The sequence below is a fragment of the Amblyomma maculatum genome, chromosome 7 (assembly GCF_055883805.1).
Source record: "Amblyomma maculatum isolate TAMU_Amacu chromosome 7, ASM5588380v1, whole genome shotgun sequence".
Classification (NCBI taxonomy): Eukaryota; Metazoa; Arthropoda; class Arachnida; order Ixodida; family Ixodidae; genus Amblyomma; species Amblyomma maculatum.
Genome location: NC_139350.1, coordinates 119,081,970 through 119,107,050, shown reverse-complemented (window position 1 = coordinate 119,107,050; position 25,081 = coordinate 119,081,970). Strand labels below are relative to the sequence as shown.

Below are 25,081 nucleotides of genomic sequence, written 5' to 3'. Positions count from 1 at the left end.
GCCGCGACACGGTAGAGTGAATGAAACTATGTACAGCGGAGCTTACAACCGAGGCCAGGAATAGCTACTGGCTTCTCACTATGGTTACCTTAGCAGCAGTACTTAATTTGCCTGGGCGGCAATCCTAGCAGCGTAGGTTGCCAACAAACTATAAGCACGTACAAGCACAGAAGTAGCCGACTGAAGTGCAATTTTATTTTCTAGGAGACATTAGACAGGTCTAAGTATAACCCAGAACGTTTTACATATCGTCTTCATGCAAACCCGCCCGTATAAAAGAAAAGTTATGGCGCTCAAAAGCAGCACACTCTACCCTTTGTATTTGCTGCATAGAGTGTCGGGCAGCGTCGAGCAACAAACTGCGCCGGTGGTCCTTTTTAGTCATTCCGGGAGGAGTGATTAGCACCAGGTCTCTCCGCTCGCTGAGGAAAGCTTTGACTTCCGACTTGAACTTCGAAAAGACTTCCTCTATAGGGTTGAGAAATGGACTGTAAGGAGGCAGCCGCTTGATCTAGTGCGTCTGACTGGCCAGGCTTGCCTGTTCCACACAGCTGTGAGCTGGAGCGTTGTCAAAAATAAAAACCGCTTCAGAACCAGGTTCTTCACTTTTGACACGGGCTGATATGTCGCTCAAAAATGCATTGAAAACGACCCAGTGAACCTTGTCTACGGCCGTCCAATGAATGACACCATTTGCGGACATGCAGGCGAGAATGTTAATGTTTGCTCCTTTAGTGCCAGTCGTCGTCTGCACCGCAGGCTGTCCCTTCACTGCACGGCCGAAGTTCCTTGAACACCATATGTTATATTTGGTCTCATCGATGTAAAACCTGCACAAGCGAGGTCCTTCACACTGCAACCATTGCGCGTATGTTTTGCGGCTGCGTTTCACGTCGTCTCTGTTGCGGTCAATCGGCCTCTGAGTCATCAACTTCATAGCGTAACCGTGCGAATCCAGTAGGCGATCAATGCTACTTGTGCTGATGGCGATTCCCGGCAATTCTTTTTCCACTGCTTGCTTTATTTGCTTTAGCGTGAAAGCAGGGTTGTTATCCACAATATTCTTTAGAGCCGTTACTACCTCATTTCCGAATTTCTTCGATGTTCCGCCTTTCTTCAACGCTTCTCTATCGCTCGCTGCAATGGATCTCGCCGTCTTTAAAGTGATGCCCAGCTTGTCTGCCAATTTTTTCACATCTCCTCCACGCCTTGACACTTCGAGAATTCTGGTCCTGTCATGCTCGGAAACTTTGCTGTTCTTTCTTTTTGGTGCACCTGGAGGCTTGAACGGCGGTCCACGTTTTCGGTGCCCGATTAGGATGTCAGGGCACTGCTCATCAGCTTCCATGGAAGAAAATAGTGCGCGTTAAAGTTCATGCAAAGTATTGAAAACACGCAGACTACCACCTGCCTATAATATACGAGTACGCACCACCACCGTCCGGCTCTACTCCGTCGTGCAAATGAAGACGACAACGCGGCACACACAACGGAGGCGCGAAGATTGCCGCCTGCTTTCCAATCTCTTGTCTTCTGCGTTGCGTTTCTAGCAGTTTTTGTTTTATGCTCTTGAGAAAACATTTCTATTTCTTGCAAACGAAAGTAAACCTATTTCTAATAGTGAATTCACATGTCTGTGCTTTCATCCATTCTCCTAGCATAGCGCAAAAACAGACGATAAATTCGGCACCGAGTAAACGGAGGCGGAAAACTTGCAGTCTGCTTTGGAACTTTTTGGCATTGGCTGTGTAATGTTTGGCTGATGAAATTACATGTAGCTAAATTAGATACGGTTAATTAAAACGTTTTTTAATTGCGTGATAAAATAATTGTGTTTCATCGAAGACATTTTAATTCTGCATATATTCTGTAATCAGCAGTGCGCACATTTGAGGGATAAATTGTCCTCTTGGAATATAGAGCCAGTAAGCCACAGCTCTCGGACCCTTCAGTATTTCAGTGCCGAAATTGTGCGTTTGTCATAATATTGACGAAAGTCATCCCATAAGCTAACGCTTCGCTTACTCGTCGCATGGTCTGGAATGTGATCTCAATTTCTATTTATTTCTGGAAATCATGTTACATGCTTTGGAGCCCTCCACCCATTCATTTTTCACATGTGGATTAAATTGGTTGGCACCCGGATTAAATTCGCCGGCGTTTGTATTAATTGCGTTGGCACTCGGATTAAATTGGTTGGCGCGGACATTATTCGAGTTGGCGCTTGGATTAAATATGCTGGCGCTATGATTAAATACTTGGCACGCGAATTATATTGCATGGCGCTTAGATTATATCAGTCGGCGCTCAGATTATTTCCGCTGGCGCTAGGATTAAATTCAGAGGGAAAACCTGTACTAGCGCTGATTGAATAACTTGGCTGAAATAAAAAAATGCACAAAACCAGTGTACTACTTGAGTGGGGTGTATTTTGCAATACTCATCTATCATATCCCAAACAATATTCCTGTTGGATGTGCAGATATTCAAGCTTATGATTTGTAAAACTACACAAAGTCAATAATTATGCCTCCCATTCTTGCACGCAAGCGAACAAACAAGTCTGCTTATATGAAATATATGGAAAACTTGCATGAATTCTTTGGAAGCCTGTTCCAAGTGTACCTGGCACTTTTCTTTGCAGGAAGCTTGTAGCATCGCTATCAACTGCTTGCTGCTGCATTTGCACACCAGGGGCCCTATTTTCGACACGCATGACCGCCGTTTGGCGCCTTTTTGTTTCTCTGATTAGTTGTGAGAAAAGTCACGTGTTTCAAATTTGTGGCGCGAAATTGCGGTCTGTCGAACGGTTTTTTTCGGCGCCGTAAAAATGACGTGAACGTGAAAACTGATTTTTAGCAGCGCTATTCATTATATCTGGATGGTATTTATATGTAATTATGGAGCGAAAACAGAGATATATATGATAGAAAGGGAAGCACTTACGCTTGTAATACGAATGGGCTGAAATGAACCGCCCACTGTCAAGAGCCGACTCCTGAAATCTAATCGGCTGAGTTGTGTGGCGAGAAATACGTCATGCATAAACATTTATTGATGATGTCAAAACAATGGTTCATTACGTAAAGAATGTTCTGCCATTGTTATAAAAGACCAAAATTGGGCGCCGCATTTCGAATCACTTGAGGTGGTCGCGAAAAACACGTGGCGAATTCGACGGGCAGTGTAGGCGGCTGTTATCTCACCGCATTTTCGTAGAAAGTTTGGTGAGCAATAACGCAAGCTGACACATCTTGTTGTAATTGCAGAAATCACTGAAACGACGTCATAAGGAAACCTTTCAGCTGCATCATCTTTTAGAGAATTATTAATGAAGATGCAGATTTACAACCGCACGAGGGTCGTAGCTACCCTCGCGTTGCAAACGCTTTGCTCTCTTAGAGAAACCATCGATCCGCGTGGTCGTTGCCCAGCGCACCAATGCAGCCCGCTAACTCAAGCGGTTGATCTGCGCGAGACGAGGCATTTCAGAGAGCAACAGAAGGGAACGTTGGGCGAGTTATGGGTTGTTCATGATGGTTTCGTGGGCGCTCTTTAACACAGAGACAAAGAAAAGAGAAATAAAGGCGCCGTTCCCGTATTTTCTTCTCTTTGCCTCTGTGTTTAACAATGCCCACTAAACCATCATGAACTTCAGAGAGCACCGCGATGCTTTTTAATTATCTGTCTGGTCGGTTCGTGAGTACAACCGGAGGGGCCATATTTTGCGATGGCTGTGCATGAACATTGTACGACAAGCAGCGAGGGATTACCAAAGATGTCTAAAACGTCAGCCCTAAATACTGCCGTTTTTGCATTGCACTATGCACTCAATGTAATGTAAATGAATTGAACAGCCTTTCTACGATGGGAAAAGCAAAAAAAGTAATCACAGCTTCTATTTTAATGCAGGAATGTACGTTCCATGACATGTTTGCTTGCCGCATGTGATGCGTTTCATATATAAAGTTTTGTTTTAATATGCATGCGGGCTCACCATTTGCTTTTTATAGAAAAAAAATAAGCACTCCGGAGCACGTTATGATGGTACACTCTAATCATATGATGCAATAGAGTGACATTTTGTGTTGATTGCTTTTTTAATACAGCCGGAAAATAACGTGCCTTTATTGATTTGCATTTTGCCGTTTCGACAGTAAGGAATACGCGCGCGCGGCGCTGCCCTAGCTTCATACCACAATTTCTTCAGTAATATTCCGCTTTCATTCCATATTGTTCGTTTATCCTCCTCTGCACGTGTATTGTAGCCTGGGCATCGGCTAATTAATCTTCCTGCTATTCCGTTCTTCTGTTTCTTTCTCTTTCTCGGGCATCTTTTGTGTTTAGCAGAAGCTTTTTGCACGCCAGCGCATGAAAATTTAACCGACTAGGTGTAAGGCCCAGCGTATGCCTTCCACTTCGCGTGTGTGTGGAAGACTCTCTCTATCTCCCCCTTCATCTCTCTCTCTCTCTGCGCTGCTTTCCGTGCTCTGCACAACTCAAGCCGACACAATATGTTAGAAACTTAAGCAGACTTATTCCTTCTGTTAACGACATAGTCCTTAAACGTTTTAGTTCCTGCGTTTAAAAGCCGCTGATAAGTAAACGTGAGAGGTCATCGGTGGTTATGAACAGTAATGCTACTTTCCGCTCCCATTCTGTACTAACCCACTGCGAATATTCCGTTGCCGTTCTTGTTCTTCAGCTGAAACTCGTGCAGCTTTTCCGTGCCTAGCTGATGCCGAATGTTCGACCGCAAGTATGTAGTGACACACTAATACCGCAATGCCATAACCTACTTCGCTCGCCACACTGCAATCCAAGGCTTCCGAATCGCGAAATGCACCATAGCATATCGGTTCCTGCAGGAGCATCGTCGTTTTTCATACTTGGTGCAAATATATAGTAGCAGACAACAGCGCACTTTTTTCTGCCACTTTATTTCTCTTTTTTCTTCAGAATGCGTAACCTGATTGTGTGCATACGTAACCAGGCAACGTCCTACTGCACACGCCACACGCATGTCACACTTTAAGAAAAAAATGGCAAATTGTCGAAAATAAGTCCCCAGCTTGTCAAGTAGCCATATTGTGTATTTTCACACCTCATAGAAGGTATCGATATATATTAGATATATCTGGAAGCAGTGGCCCCAAACCACTACAGGTGTAAAATGTTTGATAAGGTTACAGGAGGGTGGAGGCAAGTGGCTGTTGCTGAAAACAGGTGCTAGGAAGATGCTAAACTATACATTGGTCAACATGATTGACGTACAATCAAAGAAATTGCTTGGATTGAACATGGTGTCCGATTGTAGGTGTTATCATGGTCCATGACCTTGCCAATTATTGTCCATGCTTGGCCTTCCTTAGCATTGCCAATGATAGGCTTCTCACCACAGACAGGCATATTTTGATTGGTGTCCAGCATTTTGCCAATTATGGAAGCATTGGCCATTGATGATTTACCATGCTTCGTAGAATAAAATTCTGCTACTTGGGAAAACTGTCCATATTAATGAGACATGACTGTAATTAAATTTTTTCTTCTCCAGCTCGGCCCAGGTAGTGCCCAAAATATTACAGTACTGTTCAATTCCAGTTTTGGTCGAACGTTATTTCGGCGTTACTAATGTTGTTCCTTCTATTGCCATAGTAGTGCTACAAATATTCGTTAGCATAACCTTTCTATAAAGTTTTGAACAACATATATTGAATATGTATATAGCATTACTGTAGCATTCTTGAAAATGGTAAAGCAACAAGCATGAAGCTTACCACTGGTGACGGTATACAACTCCACAATGCAATACAGCGCGACATACAACTCTTATACTCAGCTCGGCATAAATAGCATAGGAACAAGCCTTTATATCTATAATTGAGGAATCTCCCTTGAGTTATAGTGGGGAATCTTTAATAAGCAAACTCTACCAAAATAATGGGTAGTGCTTGCTCTCTAAGGCAGGCCTTATTGCACAGATAGCTGCAAATTTAACTGTTAGTTGAAATTTATACTTGAAAAAGAAAGAGAAAGGTGCTAGGAATTAGTGCTTGAAAGAGATTTGCTATCATTTCATGAAATAATGAAAATATCAGTTAAAACTTTTTATTGAAGAAAGATTATTTCTAGTATTAAAATGTTATATTACGACATGAGACATTTGCTATATATAAATTAAAATAAAATTTAAAACTCAACCTTATAGCGTTTATATTGATGGTTATAGTATACTTTGTCATGCGAGCATTTTGCAACTTACATTATATCTTTATAAATTAGCCATTCTGATCTTCAGTTCTAACTGGATTGTTTCTCATCTAGCGCTTAACGAAGGCTTTGCCGTTTCAGACGAGTTGCTGTCATGTTAGGCCGGAAAAAGTTCGATGTGATACAGCTCATTCAATTTTTTATTCCTATTTTTGTACAGGCCTGGGAAAATTTCGGATTAAAATGATATGTCATATGCTTGTCGAACGTTTCCTGAGTGATGGTATTGTTTTTATAAAGACTCCGTTGTCATGAGTAGTATGCTGACGACATGCCGCTGCAGCATCTGCCTTGTGTGTTCTTTCATTTCGAGGCTGCACTCACTACGAAACCTGCGAGCGACAGCCCGAAACCAGGAAAAAGACACTCGCCGACAATGGAACAGATGCCGAACGAACCGTGAACAAGGAAGCCCCTTGCGGCGTTGGTGAGCGTAACTCAAGGAGAAAAGCTCCCATTGGTCCGCTATACTCCCGCAGCATGCTGAACAACACTGAAACAAACTTCTAGTAACGCTGCTTGAACTCGCGCCTGCAGCGAGATTCCGTTCTCTCAAAGGTAGGGTCCGCTGAGCAGCGTCAACTGGCGACAGACAGCGGAAATATTTGAAAAAAGGAATAACAGCACATACGAAGCCTGCCGCACTCGTTGTGAGAACGACGAAGACGCCGTACCGTGTGCTAGCGATTCGCGATGCTCTCCGCTACAAAGGTTCAACCGGCCTTTGGCGGAGGTACTGCTCACGGTAATGCCAGCAGTAATGATTACCGTGTTGTCCTTCCGCGTTTCCCAACTGGTAAGCTTGTCTTCGACTCTGTTTTTATGCATGTTGACCTCGTCGGTCGCCCCTACCGTGCCCAAGACTTCAGAGACGCCCTTCGGAACGTGGTGGATTTGGAATAAGCTCTATCGGACAATTTCAAATGTCGCATGTCTGGATGGTTACATGTAAATCGGCGCACTCTAAAGAAAAACTAGTCTCATGTGGAGATTTATTGGTTAAGAACCATCGCTGTGTTGTTGTGGATCCAGAACCGAAGGAGATAAAGGCGAAACTTCTCTGGCTGCCTGAACGCTTGGATGACTTCTTTATTTGTGAAGCTCTACAAGCTTATGGCAAAGTCACCTCGATTTCGAGGGAAAACTGGAAAGTTGCCGTTATGGAACAGATGAAGACGCTCAGCCGAGATGTGACTTTGACTCTTGCCGAAGGGGTTAGCGTTGGTGACGTTCCACATCAGCTAACTGTGTGTGGAGTGTAGAGCCTCGTTTTGATACCTGGCCGACCACCTCTCTGTCTCCGCTGCAACCGTGTTGGATACACTCGTCGGCACTGCTGTACGCCGCGTTGCAAAGATTACCGGCGTTTCGGCCACACAGCAGAGGAGTGTGGGGTTACATACGCGGACAAGCTTCGGCACCGAGCCTGGCCTCCTGACGAAGCATTACGGGAGTACATCATGGACGCGTCTGAGATAATTGATGCGTCTGGCGACCTTCCTGTCGGCGTTGTGGCCGCGTCCTCAAGTGCTACTCCACAGGATACTGAGGAACAAAATACTGCTCATGCGCGTCCGAGGGTAATGGGAACAACTCAACGTCTCAGGCCTTGGGCGAGATGTCATGTCAAGCTTCGGACAAGGAGCCAAGCGCAGACGATCCACCAATCGTTCCCGAACACCAAGCGAGTGTCACCGCGGATATTGTGACCCCTGTGGTCGTTGCTGTGCAACAACGTCCAGACCAGGGCCAAGTTCCAGTGACTGACGGGCTCGCGGCTGCCGACGAGCCAGTCTTGAAATGCCGTGCATCATGTGCCTCCGAGTCCAGTAAGGAGGACGACCAAGCTGGCAACAAGCATCGTCGTCGCGGTCGAGCGTCGAAGCATAAAGGGAAGTGCCGGCGTTCGCGGTCGAGGAGGCCTGGCGGTGGTTCAGAGGCGGCTTCGCCGTCCTCCGAAAGGCAAATGGAATTGTAGGCAAAACTATGTGCTGTCACCATGGCGGTCTCTGAAGAGATAGTGCTTGCAACTCTCAATGTACGGGGTCTCAGGTCTCGCCAGAGACAGATGCAAATTCGCCGACTTTTGCACATCAGGCGTCTAGATATTGTGGCAGTCCAAGAGACGAAGGTAGAGAGAGAGGAGGAAACAGAGAGGGCACTACAGCCCTTTTTGGCAGATTTTAATGTCATTGTTGCGCATGCTATGGGCTTGCCGGCAGGTTGTTTTCTGTTTCTGCGAAAGACGCTGCCTTGTACTGGCCTAACTTATAATATCGACGCCGAGGGTCGGTTGATATGTTGCGATTTTCTACTCTTTAGGAAGCCATGGCGGATAATTAATGTTTATGATTTTATTACTGTGACACAGCGCATAAGTTTTTTTTTTTTTTAACACAGCCAGCTTACTTGACTGTGACCGACATCTTGTGCTAATGGGCGACTTCAACTGTGTTTGCAACGCCATTGATCGTTCTAGTCCAGACGCACGCAGTGACAGGAGTGGGGAAATTTTGTTCCGTGTTACAGAAGATGCGGGACTGGTTGATACACGGGCGTCTTGCCGTGCTTTTAGATCATTCACCCACATTCAGGGGCATTCACACGCTCGTCTAGACCGGATCTATGCATCTTGTACATTAGTTTCCCGCTGGCTTGTTTGCGAAATTATACCGGTTTTGTTTTCTGATCATAGCATGGTAGTAGCCCGGCTCGGTGGCAATGACCATTCAAAGTTTAGGCCGCAGTGGGAACTTTGGAAGTTAAACTCATCGCTGGTAAATGGCCAAGAATTTATCATTCGTGTGCGCTCACAGTTCCAATCATGTTTTTCCAGAAATCTACCATTGTTCGCCGCTTGGGAAATGTTCAAGCAGGAAGTACGTGCGATAGCAATTGAACTTGGCTCAATTTAATCTTTCTACAGGAAACACCAGGAGCAGGCAGTTAACAAAAACTTGTGTAACCTGTATTAGCTAGAATGTGAATCCCCTGGATCATATACGGACGAAATTGCTAGTGTCAAAAGTGAGTTACAAAGGCATGATGCGTAACGATACAGCGGTGCTTTAATTCGATCTCGTGTCAAGCGTGCTTTGCACTGCGAACGGCCGATGCGGCAAGCTTTGCTTGATGAACGTCATCATGCGACTGCAAAGCTGATTCCGGGATTAATGCGTAATGGCACATTGGTTGCGAGTACAGATGAGGTTACGTCCGCATTCGTAGATTATTACTCGATGTTGTTTAGTGCCATTCCTCCTGTAAGAAATTCTCACATCTCGCGTTTCACGTCCCTGCTGACCCCTTTATCAGAAGATGATTGTTCTGTAATTAGTAGCTCTTTCACGCAGCAAGAGATAGAAGTTGTTTTTGATCAGTTACCTCTCTCAAAAACGCCTTATCCTGATGGCATTTCCTCTGAATTTTAGAAAGCTTTTAAAACTATTCTTGCTCCTAACCTGCTAGATGTCTTCGCGATAAGTTTGGATCTAGAAGCCCTTCCCGAAACTTTTACAAAATGCCACACAGTCCTAATTCCAAAGAGTACTGATGAAGACAAATTACGCTCAGTGGAAGGCTATAGACCAATCACACTGGCAAATGTGGATTACAAGATTTTCGCCAAAATTTTATCAAATCGCCTACAGTTCACAATGTCGGTTCTCATTGGCCCTCACCAGACGTGCGGTTTGAGGGGCCGAGCCATACAAAGTAATGTACATATTGCGCGCACAATCTTCGAATCGTGCTCCTGCTCTCATGATCAGCTTGCTTTACTTCAGGTCGACCTCGCAAAAGCATTAGATCGAGTTCGTCATTCTTTCCTGTTTTCTCTTCTGGAACGAGGGAACGTTGCTTCTGTAGTACTGAAGGGGGTGCAACATTGCTACAGAAATTGTTCGACTCGCCTAATTGTAAATGGCCACCTATCAAGCCCCATACCAATCAACTCTTCTGTGAAGCAAGGCTGTCCGATGTCTCCACTGCTTTTTGCTCTTTACTTGGAACCACTTTGTCAGAGTGTTTTACATAACAGTAGTATCCATGGCTTCCCTCTCCTTGGAAATGAGGTTAAAGTGCTTGCATATGCGAATGATCTTGCGTTTTTCTGCACTGACAAACCAAGCATAGAAAAAGTTATATCCAGCATAGAAGAATTTCGCGTTGTTTCTGGTGCTCCGATGAATCACTCCAAGAGTTCCGGCCTTTGGTTTGGTTCGTGGGGCTCAACACCACCCCTATATGCTGGAGTTGAAGGGTCATGTGTGCCCCCTAAATATCTGGGCGTTCCACTGCATGCATTTAAGTCAAGTTCAAATTACTGGAAAGAGCGCGTTCTAGTACTCCAGCGTTATGCTAATACATTCGTCTCCTATCGGCTTTAATTATTAGGTCGGACTCAGGCCTGCAACATGTTTTAGGCGACAAAAATTTATTATGTGCTTCAGGTCCTCCACTGTGCTAGGCATTACATCCAGCGTTTTCACCGAATATTTGCGATGTTTATTTGGTCATCCAATTTTGGACTGATTCGGCGTGATAACCTATTCAGACCTGTTTGTGCAGGGGGGCTCGGCTTAGTGCATCTGCATGTGAAGCAGTTAGTTGCCCGTTTCTTCTTCTTTTTTCGTGATTGTTCACATACGATTATTAGAGAATTACTACAAGTTAATTTCATGAATCTACTTCCCGACTTAGTGGTTTCTTCAGATTTTACTGACCGCCCGCAGTTACTAGGATTTATGCAGGAAGTTTATGCCTCAGTGATGTTTTTGACAGTACGATTCTCGAATTAGTACTTATATTCTGTTTCGCGCAAGATACTATACAAGGATTTGGTAGCAAGGCTTTTTCCGCCACCACTGTATCGTTCTTTATACTTTGGTTTTAGGGATGATGATGTGTTAAAAAGGATGCGCAAAATGCAGATTTCTCCTTGCAGGAAAACATTTTTCTTTAAATTACACACCGAAGCTCTACCTGTTAACACATGGCTCCATAGAAAAAATATTTTTGTATCTTTTGTAAACTGCCGTCTGTGTGATGTGCCTGAAACAATTGAGCACTGTTTTATTAATTGCAAAGACGCAATTCTTTTTTGGGATGTGCTGCAAAGAACTGTAAAGAAAGACTTTGTTCTAAATGCGCACAGTGTGCGGTACATTGCTGTTACACAATCTGATTACGAACCATATGACATGGTTTTCCTTATTGGACTTCATAGCTTGTGGAAGACACGCATGTCGGATCGCAACGCTGAACCTGTTGTTCTACCTAGACTCCATTTTAGCAGAATGATGCTGTAACTGAAGGACACTTATGATAAAAATGACTTTCAACCTGACTGGTTTCCGCTGGTGGCATGGTGCTTATTTTTGCCTGCCTTTTAAAACGTCGTGTCTTCTGTTGTGCATCTCAGCAATGGCTGAGGGAATTGTAAATAGTCTGTGTACATAACCCTTTCTGTATAATAAATACCACGTTAAAAAAAAAGTTTCAATGGCGCAATGGATTGGCACTGCTTACCTGAGCACTGAGCATGTAAAACATCTGTTCGAATACTTCAAGTGTAACTTTTTCTGATTTTTTTTAAACGCAACGTTAAAATAAGCTAACAAGATCTTTACGGGGGGCTGTTCCCTTTAGGTTGCATTATATAATGTTTTTAATTCTTAATAACCGCAAAACCAGCCATGAACAGAACCACGAGGTTACGGCATGCCAACGGTAACACTAATAAATTAGCTTCACCGTATCATTTCCTGCCTTCAGTGAGTGTATGTTACCTTTAGGTTGCGTTCAGAGGCACCTCTCGGTAACAATTGCCGTTTAACCCGCTCAGAGGCAACCAGTGAGGAGAAAGAAGTCGCGAGACCCTACCGTTGAGGAGACGGAATTACGCGGCGCTGCACGCTTGCCGCACCTGCGGCACCGCCCCAGAACTTTGCGGAACGGGGGAAAAAAAGAATGCACAATGTAAAACTCACCCTGATGCAGGTTTTGCCTACTTTTTGATGATATCCAAAGCCTAATGTTTCATTCCTTCGTCTAGTTGCGCCCTCTTTACCCTAAGTGAAAAAATGCGCGGCTGCGCATTCCTAGCCCATGTGTCAAACATGGACGGGTTGGAATTGTCCGTGGTTTTCTGTCCCCCAATTGTGTGAGGATTGCGAAGTGCTTACCGGTTCGCGATCGTGTTCACCCTGTCGTAATCGCAGTGCTGCTCTTACACCTTGTCATCGCTTCTGCCAGCCGATCTCGGGCAGTCGCTGGCGTAGTGGGCACCGACCTCGACGCTACCTGGCCTGGGCGCACAGGTAGGGCCTTCTCTCCTTCAGCCCCTACACCGTGTTGGAGCTTTCTTCTATGAATTGTCAAGCTTTGTTGTAACGAGCGAGGCGCCGCTTTTTCTCTCGGTCACCTCGGTTTTGTCGCCACTCCATTGAGCAACACTTAGATTGAATGGGAATTCGCAGCTCGCGTTCGTCTTGGAGGCTGCTCGGGCAGGCTGTATTGCCTTTATTTCTCTTTCGTCCAGTGTGTGCTCAGAGCCATCCGTGTTCTGACCAACGCCAGTTGCTTTGAAGCAGCTTTGTCGGAGCAAACGCGGAACACCATCGGGCCTAGGGGCAGAAACCTGCTATTTGTCGCCCTCTCGCGCATGCGACACCTTGTCCGAAGGGTATATGCTTGTTGGTACATGATTGAAGGGAACAAATGTAGGGCACCAAGGCAAGACGGAAAAAGAAACAGCGCTGTGTCCGTCCGGTCTGGCGCATTACATTTTGCTCCCTTCTACCTAGGACAAAGAACGCGGTGGGTGTACGTAGGAAGGAAACAGACGCGGCAAAAGCCCAACTGGGTGTGACACCTGATTCTATTGCCCAACCCTGTTCGTTGCACCGCCTGGGGAAATCTCGATGGAAAGCCAGGAAAATGTGCTCTCGAAATGCTTGCCCGTTGGGGAGGAACTCGCGCTGTTCTTGTATCTAGCACATCCTGAAGGTTGTCCTTGTGTGTTCTGGCCACCGTGACCGTGGTGACAGATGTGCTCCTAGTGCGACTAGAGAACTGTTGATGTGCACTAGGACGCTTCTGTTGTTGTTCGCCGTCGTTTGTGTAAACGCCATTGGTGGCGCTAAAGACATTTTCAATCAAACAGGTACACATTACACTGTTGAGTGCCTCTAGTGCTATACTAGTGCCTCTCATGCATGCAGAAAGAAACAAAAACTCCATGCACCATAAAAAAAATTCTCCATGCTCTCATACAAATCTTTGCGGGCCGTGTTGCGGTGGTGCAGTGGTTAGGACGCTCGACTGCTTTGCCCAAGGATGCGGGATCGACCCCCGCCGCAGTGACCGCTTTCAAATTGGAGGCAAAAAGTAAGTGTCCATGTGCTGTTGCGATTTAGGGCATAATACAGAAGCCCAGGTGGTCTAAATTTCCCTTCCTGTCTACGGCGTCAATCGTAGCTTTTAGCAGTGTTGAGCTCTTTCTATGATCTTCGAGGCATTGAATCAAGCTGTTTGCATCAAGTATTGTGTCGTTCTCCCGCCTTGGTCATCGTTTTTGGTGCTGACTACATCATAAAGCGGTTTTAGTTATGTAGAACATCCTTTAATTATATCCATCAATCATATGTCCGCCTCCTGTGATTGCTGTTTACTGTACTGATGTCACAACTGCGACACCTGTGCTCTTACCTCCTTTTCTCCGATTTCACACACATTTCTTATTGTTTATTTTAATCCGAAATTGCAGTTCTTCGGTGCTGTAGGAAGTAAGGAACTGAAACAAACTATGAACGAGTTTAGGAATTGGTGATTATCAGTTGATCGTGAGGTATTTCATTCTTTGTTGTGTGAAAATGAAAGAATCTACATGTTACCTCTCTGATCAATAGTTTAGTTTGGTGCATTTGCTAAAGCCTGTGAATTGCCATGATTTATGAAAAACCTTTAAATCTCCTGGAAACTCCTTATTGAATGCAATGCTTGTGTAATGAAAGGTTTGGTTTAACTAGGTCAAGGGCTCGGGATCAAACTTTTAAAGGTGCAAAATTTCATAAAAATACATTCTGCACAAGGTATAGCTTTGTATTGGTTTTTTGACTGCCCATGCTGCCTTTATCGACTGCACCTTTGGCCTTCTACGCTTGGACCTCCCACTCTGCTCCAACAGCGCCTCGCAGATGCCCTGTCTCCGCGCTGCTGAATATGATCACCTGCCACCTGAAACTGCCATCTATGTTCCCATGTCTCCTTTCCCCTCTGTTCCTGATGGCGCCTACCTTACTTGCCCTATCACTGATGTTGTATTTCAGCGCATTGTCAGCCTTCCTCACAGTGTTGTCACCGTCAACCGCACTTGCCTTCCGATTCTTTACTTCAGCGTCTCTGCCCAAGTCTTGTCCCAAGGCATTGCACTTGCGTACCTGTTTCCTCTCACTGAGTGCACCCTTTCTGCTGTTACACTTGAGTTCCAACCTGATTATTGTGCATCACAGCTCTTGGCCACTTCTCATTCCGACCTTACATCAGCAATGATTGCTACGGATCTTCCACCAGACCACGCTCGCACTCTCTCGAAACCCTTGCATTCCTACAAGGACACCTTCGATTTCATTTCAGCAACTGTCTTCTCGGCCAAACTTCAGTGTTGACACACCGTATTAATACCGGCGAAGCTAGTCCGGTAAACCGCCGGCCTTACCGTGTACCTACCCTTGGCAATATTAGAACTTGTGCAACTCAAGGACACTGAAGCTGAACCTGTATTAATGGTGTGCACTGGTATTTCGGAGGTGCTTCTGATGTTGAACTGAGACTCGTACCGCTCGGGAACGCCTCGTAGCAATATTTGATAATGATGGTAAGGAGGACTGCAATGGCTGAGTGCCACTGTTTGTTCGTGCAAATGTTATGTGCCGAATTTCCTGAGATGTCGCGTTTCACAAAAATTAGGAGAGTAAACCGCTGGGCTAGTCGGTTTATATTGAATCGAAAGGAAACCAGCGAAAACAGATGCAGGGAAAGAGAAAAGAAGGCACACACACCACACAGTTAACTTTGCTTCAGATGGTGCTAGTTTGACATGTTTTAGGACGGGTGATGTGATGTTAACATGACAGTTCTACCTGAAGTCAGAAGTTAGTGTCACATAAAGTTTTTTCACAGCTAGGATTAGCTCCAAAATGTTAAGCATCACTGAAGGTTTATGACTCTGAACAACATCGGAACTGGGCTATTTCTCGCTGCCCAGTAAAAACGAATCAGAACCTTTGAGCCAGTGCAAGTATAGGTCATTGTATTAACTCCCCTAGGATTCATATCATGAGCGAATAGCCACCGAGAGAACCGCGTGGCATCCTCCTATTATACTTTTGCCTGTTGCGTACAGTGTGGCTCTCCTGTTGGGTCCTCTCTCGACCTGCTCTCCCCCCAAAGCAGAGTTGCTCTTTAGTTAGTGCAGCCATATATGGCTATGAAGAAAAGCAGTACCTTACGCCAGAAGCTGTGCAGTTGAAGAGAAATTCATCGTGTTGAGGTGTTTGAATCAAGGACCACTGTTTTTCCGGGGTTACCAGGAAGGATTTTTCTTTAACAGCTATATTTGGGAGTCGCGATCGTGATGCAGCTTGCATTGTGGCTGCTGTCGCTTGTTTGTCCTTTGCTTGCAGATGGCACCAGAAGCATTCCCCTTCTTCTGGGGTTGGTTGGTTGGTTGGTTCATAGGAAAGGAAAGGCGCAGTATCTGTCACACTTGCTCTGTGGACACCTGAACCGCGCCGTAAGGGAAGGGATGAAGGTGGGAGTGAAAGTGGATAGAGAGAAAGGGGGGCCGTAGTGGAGGGCTTCGGAGTAATTTCGACCACCTGGGGATCTTTAACGTGCGCTGACATCGCACAGCACACGGACGCCACTTCGTTTCGCCTCCATCGAAACGCAGCCGCCGAGGCCGGGATTCGATCCCGGGAACTCCGGCACAGTAGTCGGGCGTCTTACCACTGCACCACCCCGGCGGGGCCCCTTCTTCTGGGGTCATTAAGAAATAGTGCGTGCAGGTGATATCCTCATATTTTGTGTGAGCTTTTTTCGCACACTTTTGCATTTCACCCAGAAGAAATATTTCACTGTATTCATTCATATTTTTTCTCCATATCTTCGAGGTTCTTTTTTTTACTAAGAGAGCAGTATCGCTTAGGGATTCTTTTTTCATCGCTTTACTGTGGTAAGAGCCAAAATGTGAAATTGAGGGAAAAAGCTGAAATTTCCCACAGCGCCGCTTTTTTTTCTCTGCTGCAGCTTTGGAGAAAAACATTTCTGCTGCAAAAGCTGGTACATCTGCTGGGACGTGCTATATCTTTTTCTTTTTGGCTTCTTGAAAACGTTTCCTGCTTGAACCACATTAGAGTGTCTCTTGTGAGTGGAGGCTAGTGGAGCTGATTGTTTTGCCATTGTGCAGTGGGAGGCTGACAGAGGAGTGACAGCCTTCTTCACGACCGCTATGGAAAGGTCCTTCAAGAGTCCCCAGGAGGAAGCTGCATTCTACCGGGAGCAGGCCCTCATGTTTGAGGCCAAGTGGGTAACATTCTCCTGCAACATTTCTCTGGTGGACCTTTCCATTCAGGGATGAGCAACCACAGGCTAGCCCATCATGATGCCCAGGAAATGTCCTTTTGTGATGTGGCAGCTTGTTACATCTGTGGCAACAACATTTGATTCAACTTTTTGAATGAGGCCAGATTTATTGTAGTGAAAAGCAGAATTTCACACCTTTTTTGGAAATATCTCTCAGCTTGTTCCTTGAACAGTGTGTATCAACAGGGGAGATTCTGTTTGAAGGAGTCTGTGCTGAGTGGAAATGAAATATGTTGTGTACTGGGCCTTCACTGACATATTTCCATTGAGCTGAGCTTAATTTTGAGTTGTGCCATCATTTACGCTGGTTTGGTCACAAGCCTTCTCTGGGATCTCCTTAAAGGAACCCCACGTGTCGTCCCTTCCTGTGCAAGGACTGAGTTCTGTTAATAATCACTGGCACTGCAGAGTTGGCTCTAACTAACCTGTAATTACTGTGAATAAAGGTGAGTCTACACATGGCCTCAATTTGAGTTTTGGGCACAGGTGGCGTGATGCCCAGCTGAAGCTGGAGGAATCCAAGGTGAGCAGACGGGAACTGAAGGTAGAGCTGGAGACGCAGCTGGAGAAGTTTGAGGCCTCCAACCGGGAGCTGCGGGCGGCGGCGGGCCGCCTCCAGGTCGACAATGAGAACCTGCAGAAGAAGGTGCAGCAGGTGCAGCGTGAGGGAAGCCGTCAGGTGCATGACCTGCAGGCGCAGCTGGCAGAGGTTTCGGCTTCCCGCGAGGAGATGCACAGCTACATCCGCGAGCTGGAGCAGTCCAACGACAACCTCGAGCGGGCGGTGACTGAAATTGAAACATTTGTTTGCCATAAACTTCGATAATACGAAGAGTGTCCAGCATATGGTCCATTCAAACTGCGAGGATATTTTTCAAGTAATGCAGAACGTTGGGCGAGTTGGGGATTCATGATTAAACTTGTCCACTCCTAATGTGTATGAGGCATTTCATGCTGTCTTGTACTTGTTGTCCACAAAATCAGTGCCGTTCTGCCACCACAATTCTAATAAGCTTGGGCTAATCAGGTCCAGAAATGTGGTTATGTAAAGCGATTTTTTGCGGAATAATTTTAACTGGTAATATTAAGAATTTTTGAGGTACCATGCTGCCCTAGCATGACATCTGTCTGGATAGCTTACTCTTAGGCCGAGCTATTTTTAATGCAGAAGCATTAGTGCACGCATTCTTACATTTCGTTGAGGTAGCTCTGGTTCGAGCAACTAAAAAAAGTGGGTATAGGACACCGGCAAAGACATGAGCTTCGCTGGCTACTGCATCAGCGCATCATGCAGTCTCGATCTGGCTTCCCCCAAAGCTAAGCATGGCTTAAAATTTTGGCACATTGCATGTAGTTATGCTAGCGTTCTGTGCCTGTGTGATTGCATTTTGATACCTACCACTGGCCTGAGCTGCTTGTTACCTGAAAATCAAAATATATGAGCAAAGACACTGCGCACGCGACAAAAGTGGGGTTGCTGCACCGAGTACCAGCCTGAGGTGCATAGACTGATGTGTGTAGTGCTGCTTCCAACTGAGGCATCAGCATGGGCTGGAGTGGCATTCTTCGGAGGTCAGTTTATGTTAAGAACAGCTAGCAGAGAAGTAGAGGTGTGCCCTAGCCGGTCTGAAACACGCTGGCCTGGCCCGGACCAGGGTATATTTGTTTCGGGCAGATCGGGCCGGACACACCGATCACGTGTACTCACAACTTGCGCACATTTGGCCTTAGGCATCTAAAATGATAGACAAATGCTCGGAATATAACCAGCCCATATACAAAGCATTCATTGATTACGAAAAAGCATTTGACTCAGTTGAAACCTCGGCGGTGATGCAGGCATTGCGAAATCAGGGGGTAGACGAGCCGTACGTGAAAGCGCTGGAAGATATATACAGTGGCTGCACAGCAACCATAGTTCTGCATAAAGTAACAAAATTCCCATAAAGAAAGGTGTTAGGCAAGGAGACACAATCTCCCCAGTAGTATTCACAGCTTACTTAGAGGAAGTTCTCAGAGACTTGGAATGGGAGCAGTTAGGGATAAGGGTAGATGGAGAATACCTCAGTAATCTGCGATTTGCTGATGACATTGCCTTGATAAGCAACTCGTGAGATGACTTACAAATAATGATTGATGACCTAGACAGGAAAAGTAGAAAAGTAGGCTTGAACATCAATATGCAGAAGACTAAAGTAATGTTCAACAACCGCGGGAAGGAACAGCAGTTTACATTAGATAGCGAAGTACTGGAAGTAGTAGGGGAATATGTCTACTTAGGACAGGTAGTAACCGCAGATCCGGACCATGAAAAGGAAATAAGAAGAATAAGATTGGGATGGAGCGCATTTGGCAAGCACTTGCAGATTATGTCTAGCAGCTTACCGGTATCGCTAAAGAGAAAAGTATATAACAGTTGCATCTTACCTGCACTCACCTATGGCGCTGAAACGGGGAGGCTAACCCAGAGAGTTCTACTTAAGTTGAGGGCAACCCGGAGATCTATGGAACGAAAAATGGTAGGCGTAACATTAAGAGATAGGAAGCGTGCAGAGTGGGTCAGAGAAATAACTCAAGTTACCGACATTTTAGTGGAAATTAAGAAGAAGAAATGGACATGGGCAGGACATGTAGAGCGAAGAGAGGATAACCGATGGTCGCTTAGGGTAATAAACTGGATTCCAAGGGAAGGAAAGCGTAGCAGGGGGCGGCAGAAAGTTAGGTGGGCGGATGAGATTAAGAAGTTCCAACGGGTCAAGTGGATGCAGCTAGGACAGAATCGGGTTAATTGGAGAAATATGGGATAGGCCTTCGCCCTGCAGTGGGTATAGTCAGGCTGATGATGATGATGATCTCAAATGCAAAAATTAAGCATCCTCCCAACGTGAGGCCATCTCTGTTCTCACCCGATGTTGATTCACCCGTCCGCCAGGCGCCCTTGCCATTACGAGATGTTTCATTATCCGTTTAGAGATTCTCACCATGTTGACATCTCTCGCGTCTCTATTTTGGCTTGCTCGTAGCCACAACATAGCCTCGGTGGAAGCCAGGCCTCCTGTTGTCAAAGCATCCGCCCTGCCGAAGTTGCTTTGCAATTGCTCAGGCGCACAGTTATAGAGTTTCAGCATGCCTTGCAGGCACTATGACTGAGACACGCTCTCTGAATGCTCATTATTAGGATCTGTGTGCTTATTATTATTCACTGTATTAGAATTAGTCATTGAAGCCACAAGTAAGAGCAGCGGATGAAACTTGAGCACTGTGGAATTCATGATCTGGATTCAAGTCACCCCGGGTCCGGCCTTTACTCTGAGTATTGGCCCGGGTTCGACCCTTTCAGTGTCCTGCACACCTCTGCAGAGAAATCTGGGGAGGTGTGCCCTCTTTCCAAAATCATTAATGCAAAAAAAAATGGTGGTTGGTCCTCTTCCTGCTTCAAAACACATTGTGGTGCACAAAATAGCTGGCATTTATCCTCTACTTTGGACTTCCAAAAGATGTAAAAATGAAGCTTTGATGTCCAGCCACATTTACAGCTACGAGAGCCAATACTGATGCTCATCTTGGTCATTGTGGCATAATTCTATTGTCTTTCAAGCTCTTGTGTGCTGCATGCTTGCACTGAAGGCAGTGTGTGTGGCCACAATTTGTGCTGACATCAAGCAGAGTTTATTTTCCTCAATTGAAAATACCTCATAGTTTGGGCCCTTTGCTTGGAAGCCTGACTTTGATGCCACATTATCTGCGTCAATATTCGAAATGCTTAAATGTTTGCACAGCCCTATACAATTCCTACCAGCTCATAAAAACAAAGTTCAGGAAGGGGCACATGAAAATAGAAGCAAGTGCCTAAAGGTGTCATGAAAACATGGAAACAATCGTCTGGATGGGGGCTTTTGGGTCTCTGGAGAGCAGGCTTGCTGGTGTTGCATCTCGGTGCTCACTTATTTTACGTTTCAAGACAACATTGCTTACCTCCAGCATTCACCACGGGGCCAAGTCAGCCTAGCTTCAATTTTTTGGAAAGGTCCAATGCTACAGTAGGCACCTCATTGATGTGATTTTGCTTCATACAAATTACAGATTAAAACTACGTCAGAATAATGAATAAATTATTAATAAAACTAAATAAGGTGAACTGCGCAGTGGTGCCATAGAAGTAGAACATCCGCTTCGCGTGCAAGAGGGCTGTGGCTATTCTCCCTCGAATTAAAAAAAAGCTTCGTGGCAATGGAATTACATAAATAGCATTGGGGTGCGACCTATCAGCTTAACACCTCCGGAAACGCACTCCCGCACCAGATCAGGATTTAGTAATCCTGCTGTAGTAATTGGCCACAACCTTCTATGAATACTCATAACAAACCTCTAACCCTCAGCCTCCAGTGACTGCGAAGCGACTCACCATGGCGGCGGTAAACTTGCAACTCAGCAAAGGATGTTAAGAATCTCTTGCTCCGGACAGAGTGCCATTGGAAACTGGCCCTGACAACATTTAACGCTAGAATCCTAGCCATTGAGGCTGTTTTAGCAGTAGTTAGAGGAATTAGAGTGTATATGGAATGGGATGTGACAGTGCTTAGTTAGGTTAGGAGGCCAAATGAGGCATTTACTGTAATGAAGGGCGTACGTGTACTGCGTCATCGAAGTTTACTGGAGAGACGAGAAGTAGGGGTAGGGTTCCTTGTCAATAAGAATATAGCTGGTAGTATAGAGGAATTCTACAGCATTAATGAGAGGGTGGCATGCATTGTAATTAAGCATAATAAGTGGTATCAACTGAAGGTCGTACAGGCCTTCGAGCCTACATTTAGTTATGATGATCAGGCAGTCGAAAGCTGCTAACGAGATGTAGAATTGGCAGTGCGGAAAGGAAAGACTCAGTATACTGTACTAATGGGCGGCTTCAATGGCAAGGTTAGGAAAACGCAGGCAGGAGACCAGGCAATGGGTGACCATGACATTGGTTCTAGGAATAGCAGGTTGAGATACTAGTTTTCAGATTGCTATAACTTACGGATCATGAATACTTTCTTCAGCAAATAGAAGAACTAAAAGTGGTTGTGGAAAAATCCTAACAGAGAGACTAAAATGAAATTGGCTTCATACTGTGTTCCAACCCCGGCATTATGCAAAATGCCGACGTAATCAGAAAAACATTGTTACCGGGAAACGCATGACCAAAGTTATGTGCTCATAGACAAAGACGACGACCGTGGAACGCGTGCACGACAAAGCGTTAAGAAAGACGACGACGCTGAGAGAGTGGATGCTGCAGGGCTACTGAAGTCTTTTCGTCGAGTTTAGCACATCGCAACGCCAGTTACTTTAAGTACATCCCCATAACATCTTGGTAGAGGTCGCGGGTTCGACATAATCTGAAGCTGGATCTCCGCAGTGGATGTCACCTCGGGACCGTCACGGTCACAACCGATGCGGCTCCATCTACCTCCGCAACTCCAACTGTCGTCGTAGCCCACCCCCGTGACCCTGGCTCATTCTGCAGTCCAGATGAGGTTGATGTCGAGGACTGGCTTTCGCTTTATGAGCGTGTTAGCCAGCACAACAAGCGGGACTCCACGCTGATGCTGGCTAATGTCATGTTCTATCTCACTGGAAAGGCACGCTTGTGGTTCGAAAAGCACGAAGCAGATATCCCCTCCTGGGATGTTTGCAAACAAAAACTCTGTGACCTGTTCGGAAAACCGGTTGGCCGTCAACTCGTCGCCAAGAGGGACCTCACCACACGGGCCCAGACATCTACCGAGCCCTATATAACTTATATACAAGACGTTCTGGCCCTCTGTCGAAAAGTTGATAAAGACATGACAGAACCTGATAAGGTGGGGCCCATCCTCAAAGGCATAGCCGACGATGCCTTCAATCTTCTACTCTGTCGGGACTGCTTTACAGCTGACTCCGTTCTGCAGGTTTGTCGATATTTCGAGCAGGCCACAGACGCATTGCACATCGCTTCGACCGGCTTCTCCACACCACCCCTAGCTCCAGGTGCGAGGCAGGCTCTGCAGACCATAAGGCAGCCTTCCAAACCGAAAACGTGACCCGCATCGTGCGTCGTGAACTGGAAGCACTGGCTCCTGCTGCATCCCATCCGCCCTCCTCGGACAGCAATCTAGCGACGGTATCTCTCATTCAAGCCGTCGTCCGTGAAGAGGTTACCAACTTGGGTGTCCCCTGTAGCCACACCGTGGAAACCAGAGCTCGAGCGCCGTCCCTCCCATGGTCGCCACCGCTACGCCCTGTAACACCTACACGCCACGCTACCGATACCGCAATGCTGATGAGTGTCGCTCCGCTGACAATAGGCCGATCTGTTTCACGTGCTCGCGTATTGGCCACATCTCTCGCCACTGCCGCAGCTGCTGGTCTTCACCACCTTGAAGTTTCACTTACGTTGACCTGCGATTACGGTCACCGCCGTTTCTCGCCTCGTTATTAGCCGCCCCGCACCGATACCACTCTGTTTCCTCCTGTGTCCAGCCGCTATCCTTTCCCCCTCCCCCCCCCTCGCCGTTCCAGTTCACCTCTTCCTCGCCGCAGTTCCTCACCGTCTTCTGCCGGCCGCTTCATGGGAAACTAGAAAATGCGGCTCCCAGAGGTGACGCTGCATTGGTACCCCGACCTGGAAATCCTCTACTGCCCATTTCTGCGACCTGTAACCTCATCTCGCTGTTCGTGGATGGTGTTCCCGTCTCTGCCCTCATTGACACTGGTGCTCAAGCTCATCGGTTTGCAGCCGCCTCAAGTAAGTACAGACCCCCGCAGCTTCGCCCACCGTTCGCGTTGCCGATGGCAGTACTTCTACCGTCACTGGCCTGTGCACTGCCCGAGTCACCCTTGCTGGTCATCACATCCCTGTTTTGTTCCCCGTCCTCAACCAGTGCCCTCACAACGTGATCCTCTGCCTTGGCTTTTAACGGCCCACTCTGCCCTTATCGACTGCTCCAGCGGCCTTCTTCGTTTGGACCTACCTGTCTGCACAGGACATCCTCAACCTACACCCCACCTTCACTTCACCATGTTCGCTCGCCTGCCGCTTGACTCTGCTGTTCACCTACCTCTGTCACCTGTCCCGCCTGTGGTGACTATATTGCTTGCTCTATCACCGAGGTCTTTCCTTGACCGCAACATCGTTCTTCCTCATCTCATCGTACGCGTTAACCAAAACAGCACCTACCTTCCTATCTTGAACTTCAGTCTGTCGCCGCAAGTTCTCCTCGAAGAAATATCCCTTGCTACCTTGTCCCCTGTCACAGACTGCATCATTTGTGCACTCACTCCTGGCCCACCTTCAAGCGTCCTTCAAACACCCGTATTCCCCGCTACCATTACCCACCCTCTTTCCGCCATGATTGCCTCTGACATCAGCGCCGAACACACTCAGGACCCTATCAATCTTTTGTTGTCCTTCACCGACATTTTTGACTTTGTTGTCGGTTCTCTGGGCCAAACATCAGTTGTGACTCACCGCATTGACACAGGCGATGCAAAACCTGTACATAGGAGGCCTTATCGTGTGTCCCTTTCTGAGCGCCAAGTCATCCCAGCAGGAGGTCGACAAGATGTTGACCAGCGATAACATCGAACCTTCGAACAGCCCCTGGGCATCTCCTGTCGTGCTCGTTGGAAAGAAAGACAAAAGTTGGCGCTTTTGCATCGACTATCGACATCCGAACATGATTACAAGGAAAGATTTTTACCCGCTTCCGCGAATAGACGATGCCTTGGATTGTTTACATAGAGCCCACTACTTTTCCTCCATCGACCTTCGTAGCGGCTACTGGCAAATCTCTGTTGACGAGCAAGACCGCGAGAAGACAGCTTTCGTCACACCCGATTTACTTTACCAATTTAGGTTATGCGTAACAATAATGATGCAACAATATGATGCAGTGTCCCCGTAACAATATAATGCAGTGACCACAGGATGGTAAGGACTGGAATTAGTCTATATCTGAAGAGGAAACCGAAAAGAATAGTAAGAAAGAAGTCTATCAATGAATTAGCAGTGAGGGGGAGGGCAGAAGAATTCAGGATCTCTCTACAGAATAGATATTCAGCTTTAACCGAGGATCATGACATTAACGTTGAAGCAATGAATAATAAAATTTAGGTATCCTTACTGAGTGCGCATAGAAGCGGG

General features: G+C 46.3%; 2 pseudogenes; one reads left to right on the top strand and one right to left on the bottom strand.

Annotated features, from left to right (window-relative positions):
- Positions 1–241: 241 nt before the first annotated feature.
- Positions 242–2,716, bottom strand: LOC146184554 (uncharacterized; annotated as a pseudogene).
- Positions 2,717–6,963: 4,247 nt separating this feature from the next.
- Positions 6,964–24,023, top strand: LOC146184553 (uncharacterized; annotated as a pseudogene).
- The last annotated feature ends 1,058 nt before the right edge of the window (positions 24,024–25,081 follow it).